Source organism: Dasypus novemcinctus, chromosome 3 (genome assembly GCF_030445035.2).
Source record: "Dasypus novemcinctus isolate mDasNov1 chromosome 3, mDasNov1.1.hap2, whole genome shotgun sequence".
Taxonomy (NCBI): domain Eukaryota; kingdom Metazoa; phylum Chordata; class Mammalia; order Cingulata; family Dasypodidae; genus Dasypus; species Dasypus novemcinctus.
The window spans coordinates 110,130,556-110,145,933 of record NC_080675.1 but is presented as its reverse complement, the minus strand read 5'-3'; the positions used below and the strand labels follow the sequence as shown (position 1 = coordinate 110,145,933).

General features: G+C 36.9%; 1 long non-coding RNA gene across 1 annotated transcript in view; it reads right to left on the bottom strand.

The window, feature by feature from the left end:
* Positions 1–930: 930 nt before the first annotated feature.
* LOC139438694 (uncharacterized) overlaps positions 931–15,378 on the bottom strand; it is a 49,110-nt gene continuing 34,662 nt past the window's right edge. Inside the window, exon 2 of the long non-coding RNA XR_011648403.1 lies at positions 931–1,770. This is a non-coding gene — a long non-coding RNA (uncharacterized lncRNA). The remainder of the gene's footprint in view (positions 1,771–15,378) is intronic.

Genomic DNA, 15,378 nt, shown 5'->3' with positions numbered 1-15,378 from the left:
TCTTGTGCGTTAGAGTAAATTGCCCCCTCAAGAGGTTAATCTTCCCAGCACAGAGGTTTGGTTAGTACAATGGCTGAAAAGCATTAGGAAGTTTTCGGGACTGTGGTAGACTGAAGGGCACATGTCACAGCTAAGTAATGGGCTGCTATTCCCTGTTCATTTTTTAAGTTATAAATCTGGATTTCTAAATGAAACAAGTTTTTAACCTTGGATCAATTTGTTTAAGGACTGAATGGATCAAACAAATAGAACTTTCGGCTGAATTTTTCTCTGACACTCAAAGAAACTGGACAATTTGGTGATAGCACCTAATCATCTTTGTAAATTAAGAGAGAAAATTCCTTTCACTGATCAGCAAAGTATGAAATGAAAGTGATACCACCTCACAATGTACAGATGAGAAAGGGAGAATTTTGAGAGATAAAATGGAAACCGAATTTCCTTTCAAGACCAAATTTCATGAGGTTGTTAAATCATATCTGCTTTCAGTTATGAATTTTCTTCTTTCTGCTGGAAAGAAAGGTCATATAATTTATCAAGACTACTTAGGTGGATAGAAGCAAAAGTCTTATTCTTGTTTTCCTTGAACGTGGGGATACATTCTGCAGGGAAAAATGGTTGAGGACATTTAAAAGAACTTCCCAAGCAGCTCTTCTAGTTGCGCAAGATTTTAAGATTTTATATGATACTTATTTAAATATGAGTTTAGTATCTTCCCCATGCATGAAAGCCCTATTGAATTTCAACACAATTATCAGACAATCCAACCACCATCAAAGTACATCTTTTGAAAAAATGCTAAGCAGCAGAAAAAATAGCTTGTATTCTATTATCCATATTAAGCTCATGTTCATGGTATGGACTCCATTGATCAGAATGAAAGTTTTCTCCAAAGGGAACATACACATGCTGATTTAACTGAACATGAACTTTTCTCTACCATTTTACCTGGGGGATTTATAATCTAAATATTTTGTAGTTGGCTGTCATTTTTCATCACTCATGCTAAGGACTAGGCGTAGAGCTTATGTAGAATCATCTTAGACGTTTGTTTGTTTCACATGGTAAGAGTTCTCTCCCCAGAATTGTTGTCTTAATTACATTTCCATCGGCTAAATAATAAAGTTGGTACTCATTATCTTCTTATATTCATTGGGGGAATGAGACTCAGTCAACAGAATCGGTTATGCCAAAATAGCTTGTGTATTCATTTTCTAAAAGTCAATTTAATTTCATCTTTCCACGGCTGTGTTGGTGGAATAATCTATTTCATCACAGTCTGTCTTGGTGTTTCCTCTCCCATTGGGGTTATGTGAATGTTCCAGAATCATCACTGTGAAAACATCAGGTGTCAAGGCATCAGGGGTGTTGGGGAGGGGTCATCTGTACTCATCTATTGTCCCCTTCAGGCCAGGGGCTCTTTGTTGCTTCATGGCCCTGTCAGTGCACAGGAATGTTCTTCAAGGCAGGAAATCCCAGGGACCATTGACTCACCCCCTTAGGAGCCACTGGAAGTCATTTCTGGAACACTGCCATAAAGCCAGGCCTGAGTTCCACGGACCTGCCCTTGGCAGGGGGGTTTCTTTTTAGTGTAGGAGTAAACCTCCTCTCTGCCATATGCTTTTTCAAGATTCTATGCTTTTTTTTCTTCAAATACTCTCCTTCTCGATGAGCTCAGGCTTCTGAAAATTTAATTCAGGAAGTTTTGTAAGCTACTTTTATTTCTGCTCAGTCATGTATTTCCCTAAGGCATCAAAACACAGTCTGCTCCTGGATTGGGTAGAAGAAAGGGAAAAATTCAGAAAGAGAAAAACAAGAACTAATTGCTTACAATATTTTCCAACCACACACATCAGTTGGCATGGAGAAGATGTCTGGATTAAAAAGCTTACTCCCTGGACACAATAGAGTATAAAAGGGCCTCAATTTTTTTTTTTTAATCAGTAAGTCATATGGGTGTAATGGAACACAGAACTGGGTCAGAATACCAGGATTCTGGTATTTCGGTTTCTTTCTTGCCCAATGTCACCTGAATGCCAGCACTTTATCTGTGAAACAAGTTGGATAGACAATCTTTTCCAGAAATCATATTTTTAACTTATGATAATAAGTAATCTTCACAATACTAAATATACAAGTAGCACATAAATGGTCAGATCCATTAGAATATAAATAATGCTGCTTTGCTCACTGATTTGTATCTATCTAGGAAGGAGTCTACTCAATGCTCAAACTTATGGTCATTTCAATCAATTCAGAAAAATCAGTTACTGATTTCAAAGACTATTTGGCTTTCATTGTATAGGACAAATTTTCTATTCTCTGACATAAATGGGACATCACCTTGCTTTCTGCAAAAGTAATCGATAAGATCCCTGTTAGATCTCCCTTTTTCCTGGAACTACTTTCCAGGATGACAATAATTTTCCTCCTTTTAGAACTATGATTTTAAAAAGCAAGATAGAGCCATGATGTCTGTTAATGTAATTACCTATTTTTTCTTTTACCAAGGAGCCTGGCAAAATGGCTGGAAAAAAATTATAATAAAAAAAATTATAATGAATAGAATTTCCATTAAAAATGGAAATTCTATTGATGTCCATTTTGCAGGTAAGAGGACTGAGGCACGAAGAAGTGTTTGAAACACCTATTCAGATACACATCTGTAGGCTTATACACTAGCCCTCGCCAAACCTTTCCTCTCATCACTGTGCCTTCACGCTCTCTTCATCTTATGTAACATAAACTATCTAAGTGGTCTTCTATTGCATTAAAGATTTCAATCAGTTCTTTTAATTTTTTTCCCCTTTCTCCACTTGGCACTTGGTTGTACTGTTTTCCTAAAACTTCATAATGTAGAAGGTTAATGTCTTTCATGGGTATATTCCTGCTTTTTCCTTCCAAGTGGCAGGACAATACTGCATCCCATGTAATTTGTTATAATTAAATGGATGTCAGAGTCTTGTGTTGACTTGTCTTTCTCTTCTCTCATGGTTCTCTACCTACATATAATATGTATGTTTTTTTGGAATATATCTTATCCAAGGTCAGATGCATTTGGCCAAATTTCAGAACACATCCTGATTCTGTTTACAGGTAAGGAAGAACTAAAGTCTAGTGCCCAGGGGAGAATGTGTGGTGTGAGACTTAATCGCAGGCATGTGTCAGACCAACGCAAACAAGTAACTAGTTGGCTTCCTCTGGAATTCTGTGTCACAATCAGACTTGTTGTTTCCTGATTTGGGCAGACACTGAGGCCCTGATAGCTCATATTATGTTTATGTCCATCTACTGAAATACAATTGCCTCCTGCAAAAAACAATGACTACTGAAGTGGCTGAATGTGTTACTGGTCCTATGTTCCCTTTAGTCTGCATAGTTCTAAAATGGAAACAGACCCAGTTTTCTTGAATGCTACCCTGTTTCCTGAACTCTCTCTCTAAAAGTTCCCTCAGAGCTTTTGTTTAATCCAGGACTTATTCCCAGGGGTTCGGAGTGGGCACCTGACATGGCGTGTGTGTGGGCAGGGGAACCCAGAAAGGATCAAAAACATTTAAAAAAATGAACACACAAAAGCTCAGATTTGAAAGCCACAATTTCTTTAAAATATAAACATAGATAAATGAGATGTGTTCTAAGTTATTTGAAAATTGGATTTTCTTAAAATTAATAATAGTAAAATGGATTTAATATGACAGAAAAATGCATGTTTTTTTTAAACAAGTCAATTTTATCAATACATTTAAATAAAGCATACAGTTTATGCAAAGTGTACAATCAATGGTATTTGGTATAATCACATAGTTGTGCATTCATTGCTTCAATCATTATTAAAGCATTTTCATTATTTCAATAATAATAATAAAAATCAGAAAAAGAAGAAAATTCCTCAACTCTCAATCTTTCTGTTTCCCCTGATGTACATAGCTGTTATTTCTGACTATTTTGCACAATTATTTAGAAGCAAGCCCCGGGAAGAGAGGACCTGAGCCAGGAGAAGAACACAGAGGAATAGAGAAGGATCCTTAGACATGACAGAAACCCCAGGGAGACAGAACTGTTCACCTGATAGTCTACAGCTGACCTTGTAGAGAGAGGCAAAGTCTAGAGAGTCTCATAGTCTACAGCTGACCTTGTGGAGAAAACAGTGGATCTGAGCCCAGAGGAACCCAGGAAGCTTGAACCCTCACAGACATCGGCAGCCATCTTGCTCCAACACATGAAAATAGACTTTGGTGAGAGAAGTAACTTATACTATATGGCCTGGTAACTTTAAGCTCTTACCCCAAATAAATACCCTTCATAAAAGCCAGCAGGCTTTTGGTATTTTGCATCAGCACTCCTTTGGCTGACTAATACAGAATTTGGTACTGAGGAGTGGGGAAGTGCTTTTGCAATTACCAAAATGCTGGAACAGTTTTATAAATGGGTATGGGGTATTTTTTGGAGGAACTGTGAGATGCTTGATGGAAAAGGCCTAGAGTGCTTTGAAGAGACTGTTGGTAGCAATATGGATGCTAAAGAGACTTTTTATGATGCCTTAGAAATAAATGATGAAACTATTATTAGAAACTGGAGGAAAGGTGATCCATATTTTAAAGTGGAAGAGAACTTAGCAAGATTAAATCCTGATGTTTTATGGAAGGCAGATTTTGAAAATGGTGAGCCTGGTCATTTAGCTGAAGAAATTTCCAAAATAAACCTGGAGAATGTGGCTTGGTTTCTGCTTGCAGCTTATAGCAAAATGCTAGAAAAGAGAGATATACTGAGGACCGAACTGTCAGGTTCAAAGAAAACAGAAACTAATTCTGAAAATTCCAAGCCTCTGGAAATCAAGCTCCCAAAGAAAGTGCCCCATTGGGGGACTTAACTAAACTTGGAACTTGTAAGTCAGGACTGAAGATGCAGTTATCTTGGAAAGACTGGTGGAAAGTCTTACTGTCTGATGGCTTGGACCCCTGCTTCTTGCATGCTAAACCAACAAAGTTTTTGAGAGAGCTGTATGAACGAAACCACTGTCAGCTTGGACTAAAAGGGACACAGAAAGGAGAGAATGAAGGAGAAACAGCTTTAAGAGGAAAACCATGGAAGCTGAGATCTGGAATTAAGACATCACCTTGGGCCCAGAGAAGAACCCCGCCCATATGTATAGAGAGGGTGAGTTTGTACCAGCAGTTGAAGAGGGTGAATGTTCCCATCTAATATTCTGGGAGGGTTTTGCTGCCCCAGGGTACATAGAAGGTGGGGCACATTCCCCAAGGATTATGGCGGTTAAGGTCAGCACCCCACAGGTAGGAGAGGGTTGGATCTGTCCCCCAAAGGTTAGGGAAGGCCAGGTGGTCAACTCATTGCTCTCATAGTGTTGAGTCTATATGGCAAAGGTTAGGGGGAATGGTGTCTTCACATCACTGTAGTAGGGGGGTCAACACTCTAACCCAAAGATTGGATAAGGTATGGCCCCTAACACTCTTGGAGGGAGAGGTCTGGAGTTTGGTCTGACACCTAGATGCTTAATAAGGGTGGAACCAAGAAAATTTTCTCCTTTGTCCATTTGTGTATTAGAAACAGATAAATTGTTTTGTAAGTTTCAGAGGTCTACATCCAGACAAGACTTTGCACCAAGACAAACTGCATTTTAAAACATTGATTATTTAGTACTTGCATTGCTACTGCTTTAAGTTTTTTCTCAAATACTGTAATGTCTTTTGGAATTCAGAGGGTGGAGTGTAGCAGTTTGATATGGTTATGAATTCTAAAAATAGACATTGGATTGTGTTTATAATCTGGTCTGTACCTGGGCATGATTAAGTTATTATTAGGGCTTTGATTAGGACGATGAGTCCCCACATATTGCTGGGTGGAGATTCACAGATAAAGTGCTGACCAATATTTTTATATTTGTCAATCAATGTATTTTTAAAATATTTTCTATCAGGGTATATGAGATCATATTTGCTTTTCTTTAATTATAAGGTGAAGGTAAGCATATTTCCATTGGCTATTAGTCAGTTGTGGTCTACAATGCCATTTGCTTGTCAAATCTTTAACCCAATTTTCTTTTAGGTAGTTGATATTTTCCTTATTGGTTTTAAATTCTCTCTAATATTTGGTAATAGTCCTTTTCAAAATATTTTAATATAAATACAAAATATATATAGAAATTAAATGAAAATGTGTAGAATATAGAAAAAGTACATCATTTGTACCATCTGTACCTCCGACCCCACTCTTTCTCCCAAATTTAAACATAATTCTAAAAAATCAGCATTTATCTCTATTTTCTGATTTATCCCCTTTTAATAATATCACCAATTCCAGTTATGACCTAAGAATATAATTTATTTACATGTCCTTTTCTTTACTACATCCTCCTATCAATTATTGTTATAATTAAATATATTCAATTTTTTAACTTTATCAAGTATTTCAATAAACTTTTATTTCTTAAGCCATTTATATTAGATACTATCTTTTAACTCCCAATATGTGAAAAGAGGAAATTAGCACTTTCATCATCTAGTAACACTTTTATTCTCTCAAAATTCTGTTTTATGCCTAAATGTCCCATACTTTCTTTTAGGTTGGTTCTAAATCTTGAAAACAAATAAATAGGATTTTTACTATTTTGATGATACAACTCTTGCTCAGAGCTCAGCCAATTGAACCTGTAGATTTGGTATGTAATACTATGCTTTTAAACTGTCACACAAAGAAGAATGTTGCAAGCCTTGACATAAGAAAAAAAATTCTCCTTTTTTTTTTCTATTTTATCAACATGAACTTCAAGAACTTCAAGTTCAGCTTTTTTCCTTCCTTTCTCCTAGGAATTTTTACTGCCTTTCTTTTGCTCAAGTTAAAAGTTTTAAACATTCGATCTTGTTGAAAGCATCCTTCTCACAACCTGCTCTAATTCACATAGATTTTTTTTTCTCTGCCAGCTTCTCCATTGTCTGTCTAAAATTTATCAATAGGGTATTGGTATATTTAGAATTTCTACTTCCTCTGGGATATTTTATGGCATATACTATTTTTCTAATATTTATTTCACCCATGTCTTTAATTTATGTGAATGGAGCTCTATAAAGTAATCTCATATGGATCCTGTGTCTTTGACTATGCTCTCCTTTGCAATTTTATCTTTGTGTTTTTTCCCCTTTTTTCCCCTTGACCAAGCAAGCTAGTGTTTAGTATTCAAGTGTGTGTTTCAAGGACCTAAATCTTATATATATTTTTAAATTCATTTTTTTTCTGTTTTCCCATTCACTGATTTATGCTTTTGCCTTTATTATTTCTTCTCTTTCCCTTGGAATTTTGCTACTCTTGTTGTTTCTCTAACTTCTTGAGTTAATATGAAGTTTTCCATACATACAAGTAGTATTCCAGATTGGTTTACAGACTTGAGAGTGAGAAAAACAATTACCTAAGGAATTCTATGCAACATGATAAAGAGTTGCTTTTTGGAAGTTCAGTTCTCAACAGAAGCTAATTAATAATTTGTGGATGCAATGGATGCCCACGGCTGGAGGTCCAGTGCATCTTTTTCAACTAAAGTACCTTTCCAGCTGAAACAGGAGGAGTGCTGAAAAGCAAGGATACATTTGGGAACTCTGGCTCTGCAACATGTTCCCTTGTAAGCCATCCTTACTATTCTTCTGCTCTCACTTCCTTCATCTGTTGTATCTGATTTGAAAAGTGTTTACCATAATTGCTTATTATCTAATATTTTCTTATGAAAGCAACTCAAATATATTATTTTAGAAATTATTCAAGAATTTTAGGCTTAAATCTTGATCATTTACCAAGTATATCAATTAGAATCCTATCAAGAAACATGTGATATCCTGAAAATAGGTAATATAAAGAGAATTTAATAAAGAGACTATTTATAAAGGTATTAGAAGCTTGTGACTATTAACAGTGGGCAATACTGCTGCCAGCTTTAGATACAAAGCTGTGGATGGAGGCAGAGGTTAATGGAACCTGGAGACACAGAGCTGTGCTGAAAGGCCACCTGACAGGAATTGTGCTATGTGATCAAGGGGAAGCAGCCAGCCTGCCTTGGACCTACAGGCTTCTCTCTCCACCTTCCCTCAGACTTCTTCCAGAAGCAAAAGGAACAAGAGTCCTTTTGATGTAATCTCCACACGTCAGCCTGTGGGGTAGAGAGCAGGGTGGAGACTGGATATAAAGGGCAAGCAAGATGTTCAGTATCCTACCCTCCTGGGACCATCCATTCTAATCCTCCTCCTCGGCAAGTCTGAGAAATGCATCCACCCAACTTGTTCAAGGTAACTTTGTGGGGCTCAATGACCTCTCCATGCCTTTGCTAATTACTTTCTTTGTAGGAAGGTCTTTCAAATTCTTAATATATGGAGAGCTATTCAGATGTTTTACTTATTCTTTTGTCTGCTTGGTAAGGGCTTGTTTCTTAAGGTACCTGTAACAATTTGCCATCAATTTGGTTTTATTAATATTTTCTATTATTTATTTTCTATTTTATTATTATCCATTCTTACCATTATTATTTCATTTTTTTCTACTTAATATTCTCTTTTTTTCTTTAGCAGCTTAGTGTGGGAACTGAGATCGTCAATAAAAATCTTTCTTCTTTTCTACTACAGGACTTAACAGCTGTACATTTCCTTTTAAGTGTTACCTACATCCCACAAAACTTATATATTGCATTTCATTACTATTGTTTGAAATATTTTCTAATTTCCCTTGTGATTCCTTCTTTGGCCTTTGGGTTATATTACAAATGTAATGTTTAATTTTCAATATGTGGGGATCTAACAGGAATCCTAACTGATGTCAATTTATAATTTAATTCCATTGTGGTTTGTGAACATGCTCAGTAATTTGTAATTTATTGGGCATCCTATTTTTATAGAGAAGTGTATTTTTTATCTTGATGAGTGTTCCATATGCTCTTGAAAAGAAGAGTATTCTGCCTGTTGTATGTAATATTCTAAAATGTGAATTAAATCAAGATGATTGATAATGTTCAAATCTTCTATATTCTTAAGGAGTTAATATTGCTCATCTGGATGTTCTCTTTGTCTGATTCTATTATAACTATACTAGCTTTCATACACTCATTTTTCATATGGTGTATCATTTCCCATCCTGTTACTTTCAACCTATGTGTCTTTTATGTAAAATTCATCTCTTATTAATAGCCTATATTAGATCTTACTTTTATTATACCAGCTAACAATCTGCCTTTTAATTGAAGTGTTTAGTTCACTTTAATTAATGTAATTATTGATACAGTTGTATTTAAATCCATCATCTTGCTATTTATTTTCTATTTGTTACATATGTTTTGTTATTGTTATTTCGGCTATTGTTTGTCTCTTTCTCCTTTCCAGTCACTTTTGGGGTAATAAAATATGTTTTCACTAGTCCATTTTTTTTCTCTTTTGACTTTTTAGTTATAACTCCTAGTGATTACTCTAAGGTCTAAAATACACAACCTTAGCTTACTGCTTTCTCCTTAGAGCTAATGTTATAATACTCCACATAAAAGGTAAGAAACTTACGACAGTGTAATTCTACCTCCCAGCCATTGTGTTACTGGAATCATGTATTTTGCTTCTTGTAAACCTCAAAATACAATGTCATTATTTTTGCTTTCAGAAATCTGTTCTTTTAAAGAAATCAAGAGAAGAAAAAAAGGGGGTTTATATTCACCCACATGTTACCATCTCTGGTGTTCTTTTTTCCTTGCTATAAGTTTGAGTTTCCAAGTGGAATCATTAGTTTCAGTCTAAAGAACAACCTGTCTGCTTTTAAACTTTGTTTTTACTTTGGTTTTCAGCAGTTTGGTTGTAATGTGCTAAGTAGGGTCTCCTCTGTAATTTTCTTTCTTAGAGTTCACTGAGCTTCTTAGTTGTGTAATTTTTGCCAAATTTTGGAAATTTTCACCATTATTTTTTCACATATATTTTTCTATTCCCCTGCCTCTCTCCTCCCACCCCCCTCCCAATTCCTCACCTTTGGGACTTCAATTATAGGTACTTGATGTTTTCCTACATGTCAATGTGTCTCTGTAAACTATTTTGCAAACTTTTCATTTTTTCTGTTACTAAGATTGGAAAGTTTCTATTGATCTTAAAGTCCACTGTTCCTTAAGTTTCCATGTCCAGTCTTCTATTGAGTCAATAGAGTGAATTCTTCATTTCAGAAATTGTAACTTTCAGTTTTAGAATTTCCTTTTTTACAACTTGCATTTCTCTTCTGATATTCTCTATCTTGTTAAATAATTGTACATCTTTTCCTTTTAGTTCTTCTATATATTTATAATAGCTGTTTTTGAGTCCTTAATGCCTAAGTCTAATATTTTTGGCTCTTCTGGGATGTGTTTCTCTTATCTAATTTTTCCCCTTATTATGGATCATGTTTTCCTGACTTTTTTATTCTATATTGTAATTTTTTATTCTATATTGGACATTATGAGTGGTATTTTGTAGGATATTTGGATTATGTTTGCCTTCCTTGAAATAGTGTGAACATCTGTTCTAATAGTCAGTTAAATTTCTGGTGGTTTCTATTGTTCCTATCAGGATTGGTTTTATTCCTTGTTAGAGAGGGTCTATTTTAAGTTTTATAATTGTCCTAGGGTATAGCACTTAATACAGCACTTAAGGGTAAGTTTCCTTACTCTTAAGGCATGACCTATCTGGAGTCTCAGATGAATATATAATGTGCTTAGTAAGTTCTCGTCACTCTAGTTGTACACAAACATGGACTTCTAACAAGACTTTGTGGCCTCTTGTGTTTCTGTTCTGCTCTTTCAGCTGCATAGCAGGCCATCTGAAGTAGGTCTTTCTGAGTCTAGCCTTGCACAAGCACAACCTAGCCCTCAGCCAAGGACCTATGGTCAACACCACCTGGCAACACCCTTATCTGCACAAATCCTCTCTTCCTGGTACCCTGTTTGGCAAATTCCAGCTACTTCACTGGCTTCAAAATAATTCAATGTCTTCCTCTTCATCTCAGTGAGACAACTATCTTCTCTTGAGCTTCAATCTCCTGAACTGTGGTCCAGGGTGTGCCCCAGTCAGAAAGCCATGGGATACATGGAACACACACCATAGGTTTCCCTTTTCTAAAAAAAGCATTGTCCTTTAATGCTTATAGATCTATGTCTGAAAAATGTTTCCCCATTTTTATAATTGTTTATGGAGAGTGAGCAAATTCAATTGTTCTCTCATTTCCAAGTGTGAAAATCTGCTAGTTGTTTCCTACAGAATGATTTTTCCATGACATTTTTAATTTGCCTCATTTGCATATGGTGGCACTTTCTCTTTCTAATCCAGTGTCATTTCAATTAATCATTGATGAAAACTTTGCAGCTCATTGCATTTTTCTTAATGTAGCATTAATTCTAACTCCTCTCTGCTCACCTTCACTTCTAAGACCAGAGGAAGTGATTGATAGTGAGTGGAATAATAGCAGTATTTTAGGGCAAAACTATAATCTGTCACTATTATTTTTTTAAATAATATTTTTTAAAAGATACCTTATGTTGAGTGAAGCAAGCCAGGCATTGAAGGACAAATACTACATGATCTCTCTGATATGAAATAAGTAAACCAGGCTGTCACAGAGAGCTAGAGACTAGACGACAGGCTTACAGAAAATTGGGGGGGGGGAGGAAGGTTGTGAGCTAATGCCTACATGGGTGAAATCTATGATAAAGTAGAGGTAAGTAGTTTTACAGGGAAGGAATAAGAAGGGGGCATAGGGCTACTATTGGGTGGGGCTTTGAAGGCTTGAGGGGGGCTAGGGTTGTGAAGATGGGTCAGATGGCCTGAGAAATTGGGGGGAGAGTTGGGGAGAACAGATGAACATGGGAGATTGTCGAGTATGTATTTGAAACTATAATATTGAGAAAAATCTTTGAAAATATAATAAGGAAGATTTACCTGTTTAAGGTGCTTAATGGGGGCCATCTGGCTCAGGGACAGGCTTCTAGGGAGTGTGTGAGTGCTCATCTTGTCATAGTGTGTTATATCATTGGCTGAAGACCCATATAATGGATGGGAAGGTGTACTCCCAACTTGGGGAGGCCTGATGTTCTCAAACAAAGGGAATTGTGTCTCAAAAGAGAATTGGTGTCTCTCAATGGGGAAGGACAGTCTAGTGTGTAAAGCGCCCAGTGTTGTTGCAAGTCTCTGTGAATCTGGTCCTTCAAGCAGTGAAGCTTGGTTGTCACTGTGGGCCCTAAGGGGAGAAAGAAAGAGGAATAGAATAGATGGAAGCCAGGTAACTGGGGGGCAATGGAAGCATTCCACAAGATCATACAATGATGGATATAGGACATGTTAAATTTCACCAAAAATGTATAAAAGTCTATAGGCTAAAATGTGAACCATAATGTAAATCATAATGTAACTAAAAATTTAGAAAATTGTACAGTCTCAAATATAAACCATACTGTAACCAAAATGGAACCATGTTTGGTAGCTATGTTTCAATATCTGTACATCAGCTATAGCAAATATAACATTAACATGTAAAAAGATCATTGCTGGGGAAGGGACAAAAGGGTTTGATGTTAGATATATAGGAGACCCATATGTTGTATATGTGACTTTACTGTGATCTAAAACTTTTTTGAAGACAAAATTAAAAATTAAAAAAAAAGGATGTAAACACTGAGGAAGGAATGAAAGAAATTGCCTTGCCACTGTACATGGAGGGCAATACCTATTACAAGTGATGAAAGGCAAAACATCAAAAACAGAGTTATATAATATTTTTCATTTGTTAATACCCCAATTTATTTTTTACTTTATTTTAGTTTTTCTAAATTAGTATGTATTCTATTTCTAATCTTTAAGCCTATCATTACTATTTCATTTTCCTACTCATTGAATTTGGCAATATATTAGGCTTCATTTTTGAAGAAGTTTTTGCCCACAGAGGGGTTTAACTATGGCAGGGGAGGAGCTCTGGTGTGGGGTGTTATTGATGGGGGACACACGGTTGGGAAGGAGTTCTCCAGGGCATTTATATAGGGTATACAAAAATGTTCAGATATTCATTGAGTATTTTCATAGTAGTTATACTTACAAACAACAACTGAGGGAGTGCTGAGTTCCTACCCAGGGAAGCTCTGTCACATTCCCCAATGGAACGGCAACAACCCCACAAGTGCGAGGGTAAAGACCAGTGAAGAAGGATGGTCCAATGATGAGCCTTTGATACTGATGACTATGCTTATGAGCCTGTGTGCCTGAAATTTCAACTAGGCCTAGAACAGCAGAATGCCTAAGAGTTACCTTCTGAGAACCTCCATGTTGCTCAAATGTGGCCACTCTCTAAGCCAAACTCAGCATGTAAATGTTTTATCTTCCCCACAGTGTGGCACATGATTCCCAGGTATGAGCCTCCCTGGTGCTGAGGGATTACTACAAATCACTAACTAGTGATGCAACTAGAAAAAGACCTTTAATGAAAGGGAGAAATGGTAAAGACAAATGAGTTTATATGGCTAAGAGTCTTTAAAAAGGAGTTGGGAGGTCATCAGAGGGGTCACACTTATTCATGCCTCAGCAGAATCCCAGAGACTGCCAAAGTAGGTACAACCCCATGTACTGGTGCTCCTGAGGGCTACAGAGACACACAGGTTCTATAGTCATGGCAGATGGCTCTGGAGTTCAGTGCCTTATCAGTGGGCCCTACTTTGGAATTTGTGTTTCCGTTTCCGAGTGTTACCTTTCTACACATGCCTCTTCTGTCAGTTTTACTGAACCTGTGGTTGGCACTGGGGTTGGTGTATAGTCAGGACTCTTGAATCTTTTGACTGGCCATGTGCCAGCTGGGCTCTGAGCCTCAGCAGAGTTGCAGCTCCTACTCTCCGGTTCTTTGGACATACCCCTGTCAGCTAACAGAGAGGTGAAGATGGTCAACCACCACACCAGGGAACCGAGAGTGCCTACAACTGCAAGCGGGAGAATCGCATCCATCAACTATGTGGGATCTAAGACCCCTTTGATTTAGAGGTGGAATGGACATCACCATCCCAGGGTCCATAGGATGCAGGAATAAAACATGGATTAGAGTGGACTTACTGGTATTCTACTATAGAACTATCGTGAGTAGTAATGGAAGAAATTGTAGCTTTGATATAGAGAAAGTGGCCATGGTAGTTGCTGAGGGCAGAAAGAGGGAAGAAGAGATGTGATATGAGGGAATTTTTGGGACTTGGAGTTGTCCTAAATGATATTGCAGGGACAGATGCTGGACATTATATATCCTGCCATAACCCACTGAATGTACTGGGAGAGAGCGTAAAATACAATGTAAACTATTATCCATGCTGTGCAGCAGTGCTCCCAAATATAATAATCAAATGCAATGAATGTGCAACAATGATGAAAGAGGTTGTTGACATGGGGGAGTGGAGTGGGGTGGGGTGTAGGGTATATGGGAACCTGTTATATATATATATATTTATATATTTTTTATTAAAGTATATCATTCATACATGAACACACACAAACAATAACTGTATAGTAAGATTGTAAACTTGCAAAATAAACATACATAACATCATACAGGGGTCTCATACATCACTCCTCCACCAACTCTTTGCATTGGTGTGAAATATTTGTTACAAACTATGCAAGAGCATTGTCAAAATATTACTACCAACTATATTCCTTATCTTACATTTTTTACTGTAACATTTTTTGTGATCTATGTATCTTTAAAAATACAATTAAAAAATTTAAATGCAAAAAATTTTTTAAAAAAAGATATTTAGATTATATAAATGTTACACAGACAACACAGGGATTCCCATATACCCCACTCCCCACACCTCCCACACCTCCCACACCCTCATTGCAATTGATAAATGCATCCTGGTGCGTTGCCACCAAGCATGGACCATAGTACACATTGTAATTTACACTCTCTCCCACACAATTCTCAATGTTATGGGAAGGTATAAAATGGCCTATATCTGTTGTTGCAATGTCTTCAGGACAATTCCCAAGTTCCTCAAAATACCCCATAGTACACCTGTTTTTCCCTCTCCCTGCCCCCAGAGCCTCCAGTGACCACTGCCTCCATATCAATGTTGTAATTTCTTCCATTTGCTAGAATCACAATAAGTCTATAGTAGAATACCAGTAAATCCACTCTAGTCCATAGTTCATTCCCTAATCCCAAGGATTCTGTGATGGTGAGGTCTTCTTCTCCTCTAATTGAGCAGGGGAGGGGTTTGATCCCATTAAGACAATGGATGGGACTCTCTGCTTGCAGTTGTAAGCGCTCTTGTTTCCTTGGTATGGTGGTTGTCAATACACACCTCCTTGTTATTTGTCCTGGGTAAGTCCAATTAACTGGAGAGTAGGTGTTGCA